Here is a 16,173-nt window from a genome sequence, read left to right as displayed (position 1 = left end):
ATTTGTGTCATTCCTGAGTTGTTTTTCTTAGCTTTCCCTGCTCATCATAGCCTGAATCTCCCTGATCCTTCACATACTGAGTAATTGTTTATTGGACCCCAGATATTGTAAATTTCACCTTGTTGGATTAAGAGAGTACTGTATTTTTACCAATATTTTTGTATTTATTGATTTTTGTGCTGAGACAATTATTTCAGAAGTTGGATTTCTCTGAATCTTACTCTTAGGTTCTTTTAGGCAGGACCAAAGCTGCATTTATTTATTCTAGGGTTAAGTTTTTCCCACTCCTGAGCCAAGATCTTTCTTTGCACTCTAACTGACATCTCTGATTCGTAAAGGCTTTTGCTCTACCTGTTGGCTGGAAGCACTGTTCCTAGGCTGATGTGAGCTTCAGTCATTTTTCCTGAAGCCTCGTCCTGGCTTTTCCCAGGGTTCATCACTGCTCAGCTGAATACTCCAGGGGGACGCCTGTAGATCCCTGAGGTTTCCTCCTCCTGCCTCTCTGCTGTCCTCACCTGCCCTGTGAGCCCTGGGTCCTCAGGCATCTCTACTTGCCCCAGCCTGGGTTTCTCCTCCCTCTGGCATGGCTTGGGAACCCTCTCGAGGAGTGAGCTGGGGTACTGCCAGAACTTGTGCTATTTGTGTGTCATCTCTCAGACACCACTGCCCTCTTGTTTCAGTGTCTAATGTCTTAAGTACCATTGTTTCACATATTTTTCTCTTTTTTTAAGGCAATTAAGTAAACACAGTCCCTGCTTTTCCATATCGACTGGAAGCAAAAGTTCAGGCAATCTTGACTCTTATAGATCAATTTTTTTGTTGTTTCTTTTTTTTTTAATAAATATACTAGCTTAAAATGATATCTGTAGTTTCTTAGGCTTGCCTAAATTCACTTATTTATAAAAGTTGAAATTTCGGCTGGTGCCACGGCTCACTAGGCTAATCCTCCGCCTGCAACGCTGTCACCCCGGGGTTCTAGTCCCGGTTGGGGCACCGGATTCTGTCCCAGTTGCTCCTCTTCCAGTCCAGCTCTCTGCTGTGGCCCAGGAAGGCAGTGGAGGATGGCCCAAGTGCTTGGCCCTGCATCCGCATGGGAGATTAGGAGGAAGTGCCTGGCTCCTGGCTTCGGATCGGTGCAGCGCGCTGGCTGTAGTGGCCATTTGGGGGGTGAACCAACAGAAGGAAGATGTTTCTCTCTGTCTCTCTCTCTCTCTCACTGTCTAACTCTGCCTGTCAAAAAAAAAAAAATTGAAATTTCAATTTCATTATTTTCCCTCTGCCTTGCCCTGTAGTTCAATTCCTCAGTATGATCCTCACACCAAAACCACTGGTATCAACAGGGAATGTATTACACTCTAAGAGGTGAGGCAGAATCTCAGGTCCCTCTTAGATTTAGTGTAATGTCTTAGTTGGTGTGGTTAACATGAAATATCACACTACGTAACATAGAAACAACAGGCATTATTTCTCAAGATTCTGTAGGCTGGAAAATCCAGGAGCAAGGCAAGACTGGTGGCAGCTGCTCTCTGCTTCCAGGATGATGCTCTGTGGCTGCATCCTTTCAAGGGTAGGAATACAATGCCCTCATGCAGCACAAGGGTTCAAGAGAGACAGCTCCCACTACTGAGCGTGCCACTCTTGTGATGCAGTCACCTCCATATGGCCACATCTCTTACTGCTCTTGCACTGGAATTTAGTGTCAGCATGGATTTTGGAAGGTACAGAAATATTCAAACCATAATACCCACTGAATAGAAACCTTCACTTTAACAACTTCGGTAGGTAAAAACATATAGATTTCTAGAAATACTGTACTAGGTGGTACTTAACAAGGCACCTAGCTCTCATTGTTACTTTCCTGATTTGAGTTTCTAGTCAGGGTTAAGGACCTAACCTTGGAAATGTAACCAGTATCCATTTTCATTACGGTTCTAATCATTTCTAGGTGTGTGAATTTGGATAAAGTGATTTTAAGTCTCAATTTCTTCATCCACAAGCAGAACTAACCACATCTCCTTCACTGGAATGTTATAGAAATAAAATTAGATATTATACTTGTTGCCTATCACATAATAACTTCTCAATAACTGGAAATTATAATTATTATCAGATTAGCATTAAGTTTTAGAAGGACAGGGTCATGTCAAAGTCCTCTGCATTCCCCATAACACCTGAACGAGTAGTCAATAAAGGTTGGCTGATTGATTGCAATGACATTTGTATAATTCTCAAGGTAATTAACAATTAAAACTGAAGTTGATGAAACTACTTACAACGAGTAGATTATATGAGCCATCGAACAGTTGTAATCATTGAAGGAGAAAATAGACCTTCTCTACTTCATTCATGGATAAGGGTAGAATATGTTCAACCCAGTGATTTTCAATGTTCATGAAGATAACTTCACATGAACTTAGTTTCACCTATTTCTTGTCCCATTTTAAGCAACAAAGTCATTCTGCTTTATGGCATATTTTTATTAAACACTTCTTCCAAGCCCTACTTGAATGTGCAATGACCCATACCATATTGCCACAATTCACCTTAATTATATTGTCCCAAATGACTTCTTTAGTGAAATGCTAACTCACATGAAGAAAAAAGCAAATTTCAGTCTAATGCATCATGATTCAGTGTGTTGCTCTAAATGCAAAGGTATGACTGCCCTACAATTTCAAGGGCACCAATTTCCTAATTTTGCTTCTAGATTCCTGTTCCTCCAGCCAATTTGATGAAATGTTAGTGCAAATCTGCCAGGTTATTACTCTTTCACAATATGGAAGACACATTTTTGAGAGATTATGGAAAACTAGGCATGTGATTTGGCCACAGTGACTGAAACCATGATTACAACCATGTTAAGAGAATAATCTCGCAAATGGTTATTCTACATCAGCAAAAGTATTTCTTAAGCATTATTAAGCATTTATTCAATAGTTATGGACAAAATAACAAATGAAATGTTAAAATAATTTTGGTGATCTTTAATGTTATATTCTAAGCACACATGTCATTATGAAGCAGTTTTAAGGAAATAATGTACTTTTTATTTGAAATATTCTAAACAAAGATTGGAACATCTATGTTGGGAGTTTTTTCTTTCATCAAAAAAATTATCCATTTTGAAAAAGGAAGAACAATTTAGATATGAATTACATTAGCTTTAAAAGAAACAATTGGCAAAGTACAAGTACATAAAAAGTTTTATATGAAACCATATTCTGCTACTTATGAAAAATCCATGTGACCTTATGTGAAATCCATGTGACCTTAATGATTAGGGGGATTTTTAAAGAAATAAGGAAGGTGCCAGTGGCATATAGCTTTGTGACTAACTTTTGGACATAAAATAATTGAAATTTTTTGAAAGCAAAGAATAAATATAACAAATATTTTCATTATAAATGTAACTGATTATAATTAAATTGCTATGAGCAGAATGTTTGCCCTCCCTGCCCCCAACACACACATTCTTGCTTTGAACCTTAACCCCCAAATTTGCAGATTGGAAGTTCTATTGAGTTTTAGCATGTAGTGAAAATAAAACATAGAGTGAAAAGAAATCTTACACATTTCCAAGCACACAGAAAAATAACCACACACACAAAAAATAACTGGGTTGGTGTGGGGAGCAATCCGGACTAGACTAAGTTGCTCGAATTAGGACTTATTCTATGCATCTGCTCTCCCACAATATGGCGCTGGGAGAGAAGTAAACAGCTTCCGCACAGCTGCCTCCAGTTCAACCAATTAACTGTAGGACTTGCTCCTGATTGGAGAGCAGCGTACTCAGCCGAGTTGGGATTGGCGGAGGAGGACTATAAAGGAGGAGAGAGACGGCATGCACGAGAAACATCTATGGGGAACATCTAAGGGAACCCGTGCAGCCCTCGAGAGACCCGGCCGGCGGTGTGCCGCTCCCCTGCGGAAGTGGGGAATGCGGCCAGGGGGAACTGCCCTTCCACGGAGGTGGAAGGGATAGTAGCCAACCCGGGAAGAACCAGCAGCAAACCCGGGGAGGGCCGAGCAGACGAAAAGAACAGCGCAGGGTCCTGTGTTGCTCCTCCACGAAGAGGGGGAGCGACATAATGGTGCCGTGACTCGGATAGGAAACTTAGGAGGGAAGAAGTGACTCGGATAGGAAACCTAACTCGGATTAGGAAACCTAGCTCGGATAGGAAACCTAGGACGGATAGCAAACTTAGGAGGGAAGAAACGGGAAGAACTGGGAAAATATCGGAGAGAGAAACTAGCAAACAGCCTAGGGAAATTACCGGAGAGAGAGACTAGCAAACAGCCTAGGGAAAAGCCGGACGAAAAGGGTGCCGGAAGAAGTTATTGAAAGCCTAGGCATAGACTCGGATACGGACTACGGGGGGAAGCTGGGAGAAATCTCTAAGGTCGAAAGCGAAAGTGAAAGCTAGAACAAACAGATTCGGACGCGGACTGTGGGGAGAGGCCAGGAGAAATGAGGGAGGAATATCGTTGGAGGAAAGCTTGGGGAAATATACCGGGTAGAGAAAACTGTTAGGGAAATTGAAGCCGCGGGGGGCAGGCCAAGGCGGAAACGAAAGCCACTTTGGGGTTCTCAGGTTAGCCGGGGAATAGGGGGCGAAAAGTTGAAACCAGAAGCTGAGACGTAAGCCAGATTGGGATCCGTCTGATTAGCCCGGGGAGCAAAGGACGGGAAGCCAAATCGTGGGGCGGAGACGTACGCTGGGTTGAATTCGCCAGGCTAGCCCGGGGAACTTGGATTGAATCCTAGTGGTGGAGACGCAAGCTATGCTGTGTTACTCGCGGAAGCCGCCGCGTGCAGAGAGAGCACGGGGCGTGAGTAGATAGGGAACGGGGCTGGCGTAGGCCGTGGTTCAGACGCGAAAGGGTTAAGCGTGGAGACCGCGGAGCGCGCAAAGCCGGGAAGCTGCGTAGATGAGAGAGGCGCGCGGGCTGAAGCGGCGCAGAGCCGGGAACCCGCCGGCGGGGCGAGGTGCCGGAAAGCTGCGGGGATAAGAGAAACAGAAGTTTTAGAAGTAAAGTGAGAGAAATAGGAATGCTGGAAGATAGAAGTAAAATGGGAGAAATAGGAATGCCCGGAGATAGAGAAATAGAGAAAAATAAGGCCTCCCCTCAACATGCCAATTAGAAGGCTTGGATTCGGTCTGCCCGATTAGTGAGGCGATGAGCACCTGGGCGGCTAGCCGCAGGTCACGGAAGACAGGCACGAATTAACATCAGTAAAGCTTCCCCACAATGCAACAATTAGGAGGCTTGGATTCGGTCTGCCTGATTTAAGGCGGTAAGCGCCAGCAAAGCTCGACCAGAGTATGAGCTGCAGGTCACCGAAGATAGGCACAAACCAACACTAATAAGTCTCCCCCACAATACGGCAATGAGAAGGCTTGGATTCGGTTTGCCTGATAGGTTTTGTAAACACCTGCAGGCAGTTCTAGCAGAGCAGAGCATGCGCTGCAGGGCAGCGAACACAGGCACGCATCAGCGCCTAAAAACCTCCACACAATGGCGAAGAGAGGACCCGGATTCGGTTTTCCTGATTGATAGGACTTGTAAGAGCCTGTGGCAACTCTAGCAAGTACAGCAGAGTGTGTGCTGCGGGACACCGAAGACAGGCGCGTATCAACGCCAAAAAATAAAAAGAAAGGGGGATCTGTGGGGAGCAATCCGGACTAGACTAAGTTGCTCGAATTAGGACTTATTCTATGCATCTGCTCTCCCACAATATGGCGCTGGGAGAGAAGTAAACAGCTTCCGCACAGCTGCCTCCAGTTCAACCAATTAACTGTAGGACTTGCTCCTGATTGGAGAGCAGCGTACTCAGCCGAGTTGGGATTGGCGGAGGAGGACTATAAAGGAGGAGAGAGACGGCATGCACGAGAAACATCTATGGGGAACATCTAAGGGAACCCGTGCAGCCCTCGAGAGACCCGGCCGGCGGTGTGCCGCTCCCCTGCGGAAGTGGGGAATGCGGCCAGGGGGAACTGCCCTTCCACGGAGGTGGAAGGGATAGTAGCCAACCCGGGAAGAACCAGCAGCAAACCCGGGGAGGGCCGAGCAGACGAAAAGAACAGCGCAGGGTCCTGTGTTGCTCCTCCACGAAGAGGGGGAGCGACAGGTTGGTATCAAAATTCTCATGTAAAACTCAGGAAGCCAGAACTGGAGGAGAGTAAGATCCCACCAGCTGATAATAAAGAAAAAGAACTGTGAGTTAAAAATGATAATAATAATAATAATTGAGGAGTAAATATAAACACAATTTCTATAATAAAGATACAATGAATAAATAAATATTTAATACCAAATGAGTAAGCAATATAGAGGTTATTGAATAAGAAACTATTGTAATTAATGTAGATTCTTACAGAAATCTGGAAGCAATTTCTCATGATAAGATAAGGAATAAGAGAAAAATATAAGAAGGGGGAAATACACAAATGATTCACACCCCAAAGGTGAGTATGTGCAACCTTAGTGTGTGTACTGCATTGACTAGTGTCACAAATGCTGTGGTTTTCATTTTGTTTTTGTTTTAAAGGAAATGGGCCAGGCATGGAACAGCTATTTAAGCAGATCAAGCTGCTGCTTTCAACACCTTTTAACACCAGCATCCAGGAGAATTTCATATCAGAACACCAGTCCTATCCCTAGTTGCTCCACTTCTAATCCAGCTTCCTGCTAATGCACCTAGGAAACGAGTGGAAGATGGTCCAAGTGCTTTGGCTTCTGCTTTCCATGTGGGAGACCTGGATGGAATTCCTGGCTCCTGGTTTTGGCCTGGTTCAGACATAACCATTGCAGCCATTTAAAGTGTGAGCCAGAGTATGGGACCCTTCTCTCCATCACTCTGCCTTTCAAATAATTTAAAAAATTTTTGAAAAAAGGAAATCCTGGAAACCAGGTAAATTAGTAAATTAATCGTATATAGGACAAATCTTTTTAAAAAGGACAGAAACTCAGATGTAGGAAAATACTTATTCATTCAGAAAAGATGAAAACAGGATGCACAGAGAACCTCGTTTGTATTTAGATCTGTGAAAGCCATTCACAGTTAATACCCTCAGATAGAAAGTATCAACCTTAATCTCCGCATAAACAAAATTTGATAAGATGGAATGAATCTTGGTGAGTTTCATTCTTTTAAGATCTTTTAGAGAAAAAAAAAAGACAGAATAACAGCATCATATTAGAGTCACTCAGTTGACAAGCTTATTGTAAACTGTGACAGTTAACTCATCTTTAAAATATTCTAGAGTAAAATACATCATGTTAATGTAGGACAATGAATCTAAATCTAGACCAAAAGATATTTCCACCAATGAAGTTAAAAGTAGAAATGGCATTAGCAGTGTAGAATAATTAGAAAAGCAAGGTTTAAGATCAGAACTACGGCCGGCGCCGTGGCTCAATAGGCTAATCCTCCACCTTGCGGCGCCGGCACACCGGGTTCTAGTCCCGGTCGGGGCGCCGGATTCTGTCCCGGTTGCCCCTCTTCCAGGCCAGCTCTCTGCTATGGCCAGGGAGTGCAGTGGAGGATGGCCCAGGTGCTTGGGCCCTGCACCCCATGGGAGACCAGGAAAAGCACCTGGCTCCTGGCTCCTGCCAGGATCAGCGCGGTGCGCCGGCTGCAGCGGCGGCCATTGGAGGGTGAACCAACGGCAAAAAGGAAGACCTTTCTCTCTCTGTCTCTCTCTCTCACTGTCCACTCTGCCTGTCAAAAAAAAAAAAAAAAAAAAAAGATCAGAACTAATGCTTAGATTTCTCTACATTCAAGACTTCTACCCCTGTGCCTTGAAATGAATTGGTACTCAATAAATACTTGTTGATAATGGTGGGTTCTGGTTTTGGGTTTTTTGTTTGTTTGTTCCCTGTCTTCCTTAGGACTCTAGGATTAGATTCCCTGCATCACCAGGTTACCACTGAATATTTATCAAATAACTGAATGAAGGAAACAAAGACTCAAACATCAAAATAAATGACTTGAATTAATAAATCAAGAATCATTACTGATCATCCCTTCATGTTTCCTGTGGTTCCCTTAGCAGGTCTGCAAAAGTTTTTTGTTTAGTTACCCATCTCTCTAGCATCTTCCAATGCCTTTCCAACTTCTTCACCACTTGTTTAGTTTTCTAAGTTTGCAGAAACAAGGACTTTGTAGCTGGGGTTCCCTGCTGTATTCAGGAACATAAATGCTGAGATTGGAAGGAAGAATCAGCTCATGCACAGTTGCTCATTTCTGAGTCTAATATGCCAAAGTAAATATACTCATTTCATTTTGTGGAAGGCTTTTGTAGGAGGTCTGTTTGTTTTGCTATATGTGGTAAAAGAAGCTTGCTTATTCAGAGGACTTAAAACCCAAACACACACACAAGAATAAGTCACAATTTTATGCTACAAACTTCAAGAAATTATATAGAAACTATATTTTGGGAAAAGGAGAGAAATGAAAACCTAAGAGAATAAATAATAATAACAATAATAATAATAATAATAATAGAAAGGAAGAAAAGGCTCTCCTATGATAAGCATACTTACCCACAGTCTGAGCTATGTGTGTTAGTTACATGGTGCTCCACGCATGATTGTGAAAATTAATTCTGCCTTTTTCCAGTCTTTCTGTGGTGCTGTTTCCTTCTTCATGAAGTGTGTGTACATACATGTTTCCTGGAACAGACCAGAGCAATCAACGAAACTAACACTAATCACTAGGCGGCCCACCACTGTAGTCTGCTACTCATGTCTGTCTTGGCCTTCAACCTTCATCTTCTCTGTTGACTCAAGTTCAGCACAGGGTTGGGACCCAGGGTAACTGTTCACTAGGCTTTTTTTTGTAAGATTTATTTCTTTATTTGCAAGTCAGATTTACCCAGAGAGAGAAGGAGAGGAAGAAAGAGAGAGAGAGTCTTCCACCACTGGTTCACTCCCCAGATGGCCACCACGACCGGAGCTGTGCTGATCCAAAGCCAGGAGCTAGGAGGTTCTTCCTGGTCTCCCACATGGGTGCAGGGACCCAAGTTCCTGGGCCATCTTCCACTGCTTTCCCAGGCCATAGCAGAGAGCTGGATCAGAAGAGGAGCAGCCGGGGGGAATGCCAGTGCCTCAGGCCAGGGCGTTAACTCGCTGGGCCACAGCGCTGGCCCCTGGGACTTGATTTTATTGGCACCATGAGAGTAGGTGTCAACACTGAGCCAGGTAGCCTCAAGAAGCACCTAAAACTCTGTAAATAGTTTGATTGTAACATAGCCATGCTCATTTGTTCATGCATTCTCTTTCTGCTTCTGCACTAAAATAGCAAAATCAACAAGGTGCTGCATGGCTTACAAGGCTAAAAATATTTATTATCTGATTTTTTATAGGAAAAGGTTATGTCTACTGGACTATGAACTCATTGAAGAGATCTTTTAAATACTTGGGGTTTTAAATAGTATTTTTGTATTGAACATTGCAAAAGGCCTATAAAGAATTTCTTCCTTTGTGTGCAATCGATCAAAATCAAATTATCATCAATAGGGGACTGGATTGTAGATTGGAAAATATGTGCTTCCTTTACATTGAAGGTAAATCTCAGCAATAAAGTATTGTTACATATACTGCAATTAAGAGATGGTCATAGTTTATTACTAAATGAAAAATAGGACTTAAATCTACACATAAAAGCAGATATCAATTTTCTCAGTTTATTACACTAGTTACTGATTTTTTTTCATATTCATTCATGCATTCCTCATTATTTATCCATTCTTTATGCCTCCTTCATGTATGCATATGCATAGGCTAAAGATGAGTTTGGCTTGACATTTTGGAATAACAGAGTTTTGTTGGTTTTATTATTTTTTATTTATTCATATTTTTTATTTTCTTAAAATTATGGCCATTTTATACAACAATTAAAATAAAAGCCAAGGGCTGGTGCTGTGGCATAGGATCAGCACAGCTCCCGCCATTGCTGTCAACTGGGGAAGGAATCAGCAGATGGAAGACCTCTCTCTCTCTCTCTCTCTCTCTCTCTCTGCCTCTCTTCTCTCTGTTTAACTCTGACTTTCAAATAAATAAAGAAAAAAAACAAATCGCGGAATGAACTTTGCTTGGGTCACACAGCTCGTCCAGGACACCAAAGCTGCTGATAAACCCTCCTGTGGTGTTCCTTGGACAGACATCCTGAGATAATAATCTTTGCTTTTTGTCCTTCCCCAATTCCAGTTAGAGCAGTTTGCCACCTAAAAGAAACCCCAGCATGCATTTTCCTTTCTCACATTTTATTCTTCAATCTTGTTTCCAAAATATACGTCTAAATATTTCCTCCCACCACACTTCCCACCATTGGGCTCCATCCACACCCTCCTCGTGGGGCCCCTGAATAATTAGAATAACATCACAACCACCCTGTCTGCCCCAGCCTCCACTTCCCTTCAGTGTAGTTTTGACAAAGCAGGAAGTGTATTCCTTTAACAGATGACTCAAGTGCTTCTCAGGCTGAGTAAATCTTTATCCTTGCTTTTAAGGCCCTCCGGATCCAACCTTCTGTTGTTTTCTTACTTTATCTATCACCATTGCTTTCTCAACTCTGCGCTGGCCGCCTGACTGCCTCAGGGACGGAGGTCCAAATGCCTCAGTCTCTCCTCTCTTTAGATGTTTACTCAAATGTCACATTCTCAGGGAGGCCTAAAGTTGCACATGTCTCTCACACACACACACATACACACATGCACACACACACACACACACACACACCATATCTCCCTCCCTGCTCCACTTTTCCTCTTATTTCTTAGTATTTGTTTAGATTTTGCACCCACCTCACCAGATTGTAAACTCCTTGAGCGCAGGGACCTTCATTTGCTTTGTTCATTACTCATTCCTAAGCATTCCTGACATGCTGTGATTGTTCAACAATTATTCATCCAATAAATGAATGAGTGCAAACAACTGGTTGAATCACAACCAGCCTTTGGTGCTGAACATAAGGAATTTAAACTCTAAAGAAATGTCTCCTTTAGTGGTCCAAAGAGAGAGCTGAATTTGAAACAACTATTCTATTGTGTGTGTGTGTGTGTGTGTGTATGTGTGTTTGTAAAAGATATCTGGGGAAAAAAACTCTTCAATCTTAACTATCCCTTCCTTTAAAAACCTTCAGAATAGTAAGAATGATAGAATGGCATATTCATTCTGAATCCCTAAGAAATCTAGTTGTCAGACACAGTTACATGGTCTTTAGGGAGCCTGTTTGTTACCTGAGCAGTAAAGAGCTCTACTCCTTGACTCTTGAAGACACTTCTGCAGATCTAACCATTATGGATGGTTTTGAGGCGTGTAGGACTCTCAATGTTAAATCTGAGGACTGGTTTCCTGCACGTGAACTTGAAGAATCTCAATAGTGTGAATATGGTTTGGCTTTGGGATGAAGGGGAGGGCAGTGGGCTGTGAAAATCATTATAGAATCCTATACTCTTAGTATTTTGCCACATTTTAATTTTGAAAGCATCTTGGGCTTCCCTCTCAGATTCTTACACACACCATATTTACATTAATTATACCACAAGACATAATTATAACTTATGGCTAATTTTTTTTAAAAGAAAGAACACACAGCAAGAAGCATGTTGTGAAACATAACAATGAGAATATAATTTAGGAATTAAGCTTACTCCATTTGGTATCAAAATATAGGCTTCTATTTCTAATGAGCTTTAAATCTATGTCATTACAACATGACTCGATTTGGCTGAACAATCAAAGACTAAACTTTTGTAGGAAGTGACCCTTGAAAAATGTGTCTTCTTTTATGAGTGTTTTATTCAAATAAAACACTTAAAATTCATTTCAAAGTTTTCTAGGGATATAGATTGCATTTATGAAAAAAAGATTCATTGTTGCTCATGCTCATTCTTAATTAAAATAGTCAATAACTTGTCTGAAATTAATAGAAAAAATTTTGGATATAAATTAGATGTTTTGGTACTGGACGTATGGTATAAGCATTGATCAGCCACTGATTTATTTTAGAGTTTGAGATTTTGAATCTTTTAAAAATATAATGCACACAATATAAAATAAGTGTTTAAATTTAAACTCATTGAGTAAAAATGTTTTAAACTTGATTTAGTTGTCCTTGTGCCATCTTATAAAGGTAAGGATGCCAAAAGCTTTCCTTCTGATTTATGGAAATTTTAGATTTTGTATTTTTTCACATTTAACAACTTAGTACCCATATTTCTAATTGTATCTAATATGCTATAGTTTTAACTTTGTTTATCCTCAGGACATTCAGTCATACAATAAATATAACATGCATCAAAGTGGTATGTTGTGGAAACATGCTCTAAAATGAACCAATGGTTCTGATTGTCCAACAAGAAATTTTCCAAACATGTGATATCTGTTGATTGAGATCATGTTCTCTTATCAACTGATCTACCGTTTGCTCCTACCAGGAAACTCTTACTATTTACCTGTAACTGAAGTGCCTCTTTTCTTCATTCTAGAAGTTAAATTCTAAAAAAGTTTGTTGTCTTTAAGTATGGATGTCTCTCAAACTATGAAGCTTGTATATGCCTGCTTAATAAATGGAATCCCTGAAAAGTCTGGTTAATGAAAATTATATTTATTATCAAAATAAGTGGATTATTCTGTAATTCTAATGTTATTGTTATTTTAAAGCTGCAGTAGTGTTTATGTGTATACACATATATAAAGGCTATCTGTAAACAGTGGGTGTACTGGGAAGTGAATACAAATTGTTTTGATAAAGCCTGCATTTCTTCTATCCTTGAGAAAAGTTCAAGTGCAGTGCTTTGAGTTCCCATGATAAAACAAATGATTTCATCTTTAAAGTTTGAGAAGTAGTTTATTAGATTTATATCCTAGCTTTTTTTTTAATCTCCAGAATAGGAAACTGAGGATACTAAATAATTAGTAATAATAAGCCTGCCATCAGTTGAAAATAGGAATTGTTAAAAACTATGGAAACAAAAATTAAGGCAAACTTTAAAACATTTTGAATGAGATGTAATGACTATAAATATATATGGCTTGAATTAAATAGATTTAAAAATAACATAAAATTCAACTGTATAAAGAATAAAGGGAATTTGCCAAATGGGATGGCTTGAAGATCCATGATGTGTGTTAAGGATGCCAAGTACGGATGTCAGGGGATGACAGCATCAGCTGGGTGCACTCAGATAGGTCCTTCCGTCTGCAGCTCTACTTCACTCACTGACCAGGTGAGAAGGTGTTTGAAGAATTAATAACAGCTCAAGAAATGAACTTGAGAGCTGGCATGGTGGCATAGTGGGTAAAGCCGGTGCCTGCAATACTAGCATCCCATTTGGGCAGCTAATTGTTGTGTCTTTGTTGCTCCACTTCCAATCCGGCTCCCTCCTAATATGCCTGGGGAGGCAGCAAAGAATGGCGCAAGTGCTAGGTCCCCTGCAGCCATGTGGGAGACCTGGAGGTATCTCCTGGCTCTTGGTTTTATTCTAGTCTGGTCCAGCCCTGGGCACTGTGGCTATTTGGGGAGTGAACCAGAATGTGGAAGATCTCATCTTTCTCTGTCTCTCCCTCTCTCTGTTACTCTGACTTTTAAATAAAATAAATAAACCTTTAGGCTGGCTCACTTGGTTAATCCTCCGCCTGCAGTGCCAGCATCCCATATGGGCGCCGGGTTCTAGTCCCGGTTGCTCCTCTTCCAGTCCAGCTCTCTGCTGTGGCCCAGGAGAGCAGTGGAGGATGGTCCAAGTGCTTGAGCCTCTGCACCCGCATGGGAGACCAGGAGGAAGCACCTGGCTCCTGGCTTCGGATCAGTTCAGTTCCAGCCATTGTGGCAATCTGGGGAGTGAACCAGATTGCTTCTCTGTCTCTCTGTCTCTGTCTCTGTCTCTCTCTCTCTCTCTCTGTGTCTGTAACTCTACATCTCAAATAAGTAAATAAAATCTTTTAAAAAAATTTTTGGTGTGCACCTTTAGGCAGTGGCTTAATCACTACCTGGGATGGCTGCATCCCATACCAGAATGCCAGGTTCAAGTTCCAGCTCCTTTGCTTCTGATCCAACTATTTCCTAAGGTACATCCTAGGAAAGTAACAGGTGATGGTTCAGGTAGTTGCGTCCTGGCCACATACATGTGGGATGTAGATTGAAATCTGGGCTTCTGGCTTCAGCATGGCCCTGCCTGGCTGTTGCTAAGCATTTGGGGAGTGGACCATGGATATAAGATCTCTGTCTCTGTATCTCTGCCTTTCAATTAAAAATATGAAAAGAAATTAAAAATTTTTAAGAAATGAAAAAGTGTCTTCATCTGATTTGTGTGTTCCTTGCAATGTGATTTCTGCAGATCTTGGTAGATACTTTGTTCAAAGACAAAACTAAAAAGAAAAAGTCATAGTAACAATTTAAAAGCATCTTGAATCTGTAAAATAAAATCTGTGAAGTCATCGTGCATCCTTCTCTGGAGACCAATCTGGGTAAGCTACTGAATGCAACAAACAGTTGACAGTCAACACTTCAGTCATCACGCAACTCTGTGGTTACTGTCTACCTGGAATTCAGTCTACAGAGTCAACCTCTCGTCCGGGTTGTAGGGAGAATTCCATGCCTTTTTTTTTTTCTGACAGGCAGAGTTAGACAGTGAGAGAGAGAGAGAGAGAGAGAGAGAAAGGTCTTCCTTTCCGTTGGTTCACCCACCAAATGGCCGCTACAGCCGGCACACTGCGCCAATCCGAAGCCAGGAGCCAGGTGCCCCAACCTGGTCTCCTATGCAGGTGCAGGGCCCAAACACTTGGGCCATCCTCCACTGCCTTCCTGGGCCACAGCAGAGAGCTGGCCTGGAAGAGGGGCAACCGGGACAGAACCCGGTGCCCCAACCGGGACTAGAACCCAGGGTGCCGGTGCCGAAGGTGAAGGATTAGCCAAGTGAGCCGCGGCGCCGGCCGAATTCCATGCTTTACATTTGGAATTCTAACTGGAAATCTCTTTGAAGATCAGCCAAGAAGATTATGGTACTGCAAATAACCAGCAGAAGGTTGCAGCTGTCCTCTTGCAGCTCATGCTGAGTAAGAATCATTTTCCCAATGTGATAAAAATCAGATTATATTGAACACCAATCCTACAAGTAATTATATTCTCATCTCTGAAATAAGCTAATCTCCTTTGATTTTTTGTTCTGATTTTCACAGCAGGGTAATGCTAAAAGTATGCTTTTCTCTTAAGCAAACATAAGTATTCCTAAGCACAAATTAGATTTAGTAGCAAGTCAAAGAAATGGTTCTACACACTCAAGATTTGCTACTTTGTTTTGCTTTATGTATAGATGATTGACTATATATTACTTTTGTATATTATGATTTCTACTAAATATTAGCTTTATAATGATTTTGTTTAAAGAATTCAGAAAATAAACTCTCTTGGCACAGTTGTGAAAACTGCATTGTGTTCAGAATGAATAAAAATTAATTTATACAAAGACTGAATGTCAACATTTTTAAGAATACAAATTTTCCTTAAAAAAATCACTATTTCTGGAGCCAGGACTATGTGAGTGAAAGGAACCATTGAATAGTCCCAGTGGAACATATTTAACAAGTGTAAATCTAAAGTCATTTAAATATAATTAAATTAAAACAGCTCATAATTAAATGACATAGGTCAAATTAAACTTACAAAAATTTCAGCTGTCCCTTTAACTTGTATTCCATGTCAGAAAACAAATTGGTTGATTCCATTTATGTTAATGATTTGAGGGCCAGTGCCGTGGCTCAGCAAGTTAACGCCCTGGCGTGAAGCGCCAGCATCCCATATGGGCGCCGGTTCAAGACCTGGCTGCTCCTCTTCTGATCCAGCTCTCTGCTATGGCCTCGGAAAGTAATAGAAGATGACCCAAGTGCTTGGGCCCCTGCACCCGCATGGGAGACCCGGGAGAAGCTCTGGCTTCGGATCGGTGCAGCTCTGGCCATTGCGGCCATCTGGGGAGTGAACCAGTGGATGGAAGACCTCCTCTCTGTCTCTCTCTCTCTCTCTGTCTCTCTCTCTGCCTTACTCTCTCTGTCTCCCCTCTCTGTGTAACTCTGACTTGCAAACAAATAAATAAAGTCTTAAAAAAAAAAATGATTTTGGCCTAACAGTAAAACTCTACTTGGGTTTGAGGCTGATGTTATGATGCCAGCATC

The sequence above is a fragment of the Oryctolagus cuniculus genome, chromosome 8 (genome assembly GCF_964237555.1).
Source record: "Oryctolagus cuniculus chromosome 8, mOryCun1.1, whole genome shotgun sequence".
NCBI lineage: Eukaryota > Metazoa > Chordata > Mammalia > Lagomorpha > Leporidae > Oryctolagus > Oryctolagus cuniculus.
The sequence above is the reverse complement of the archived record's forward strand: the minus strand, read 5'-3'. Positions refer to the sequence as shown.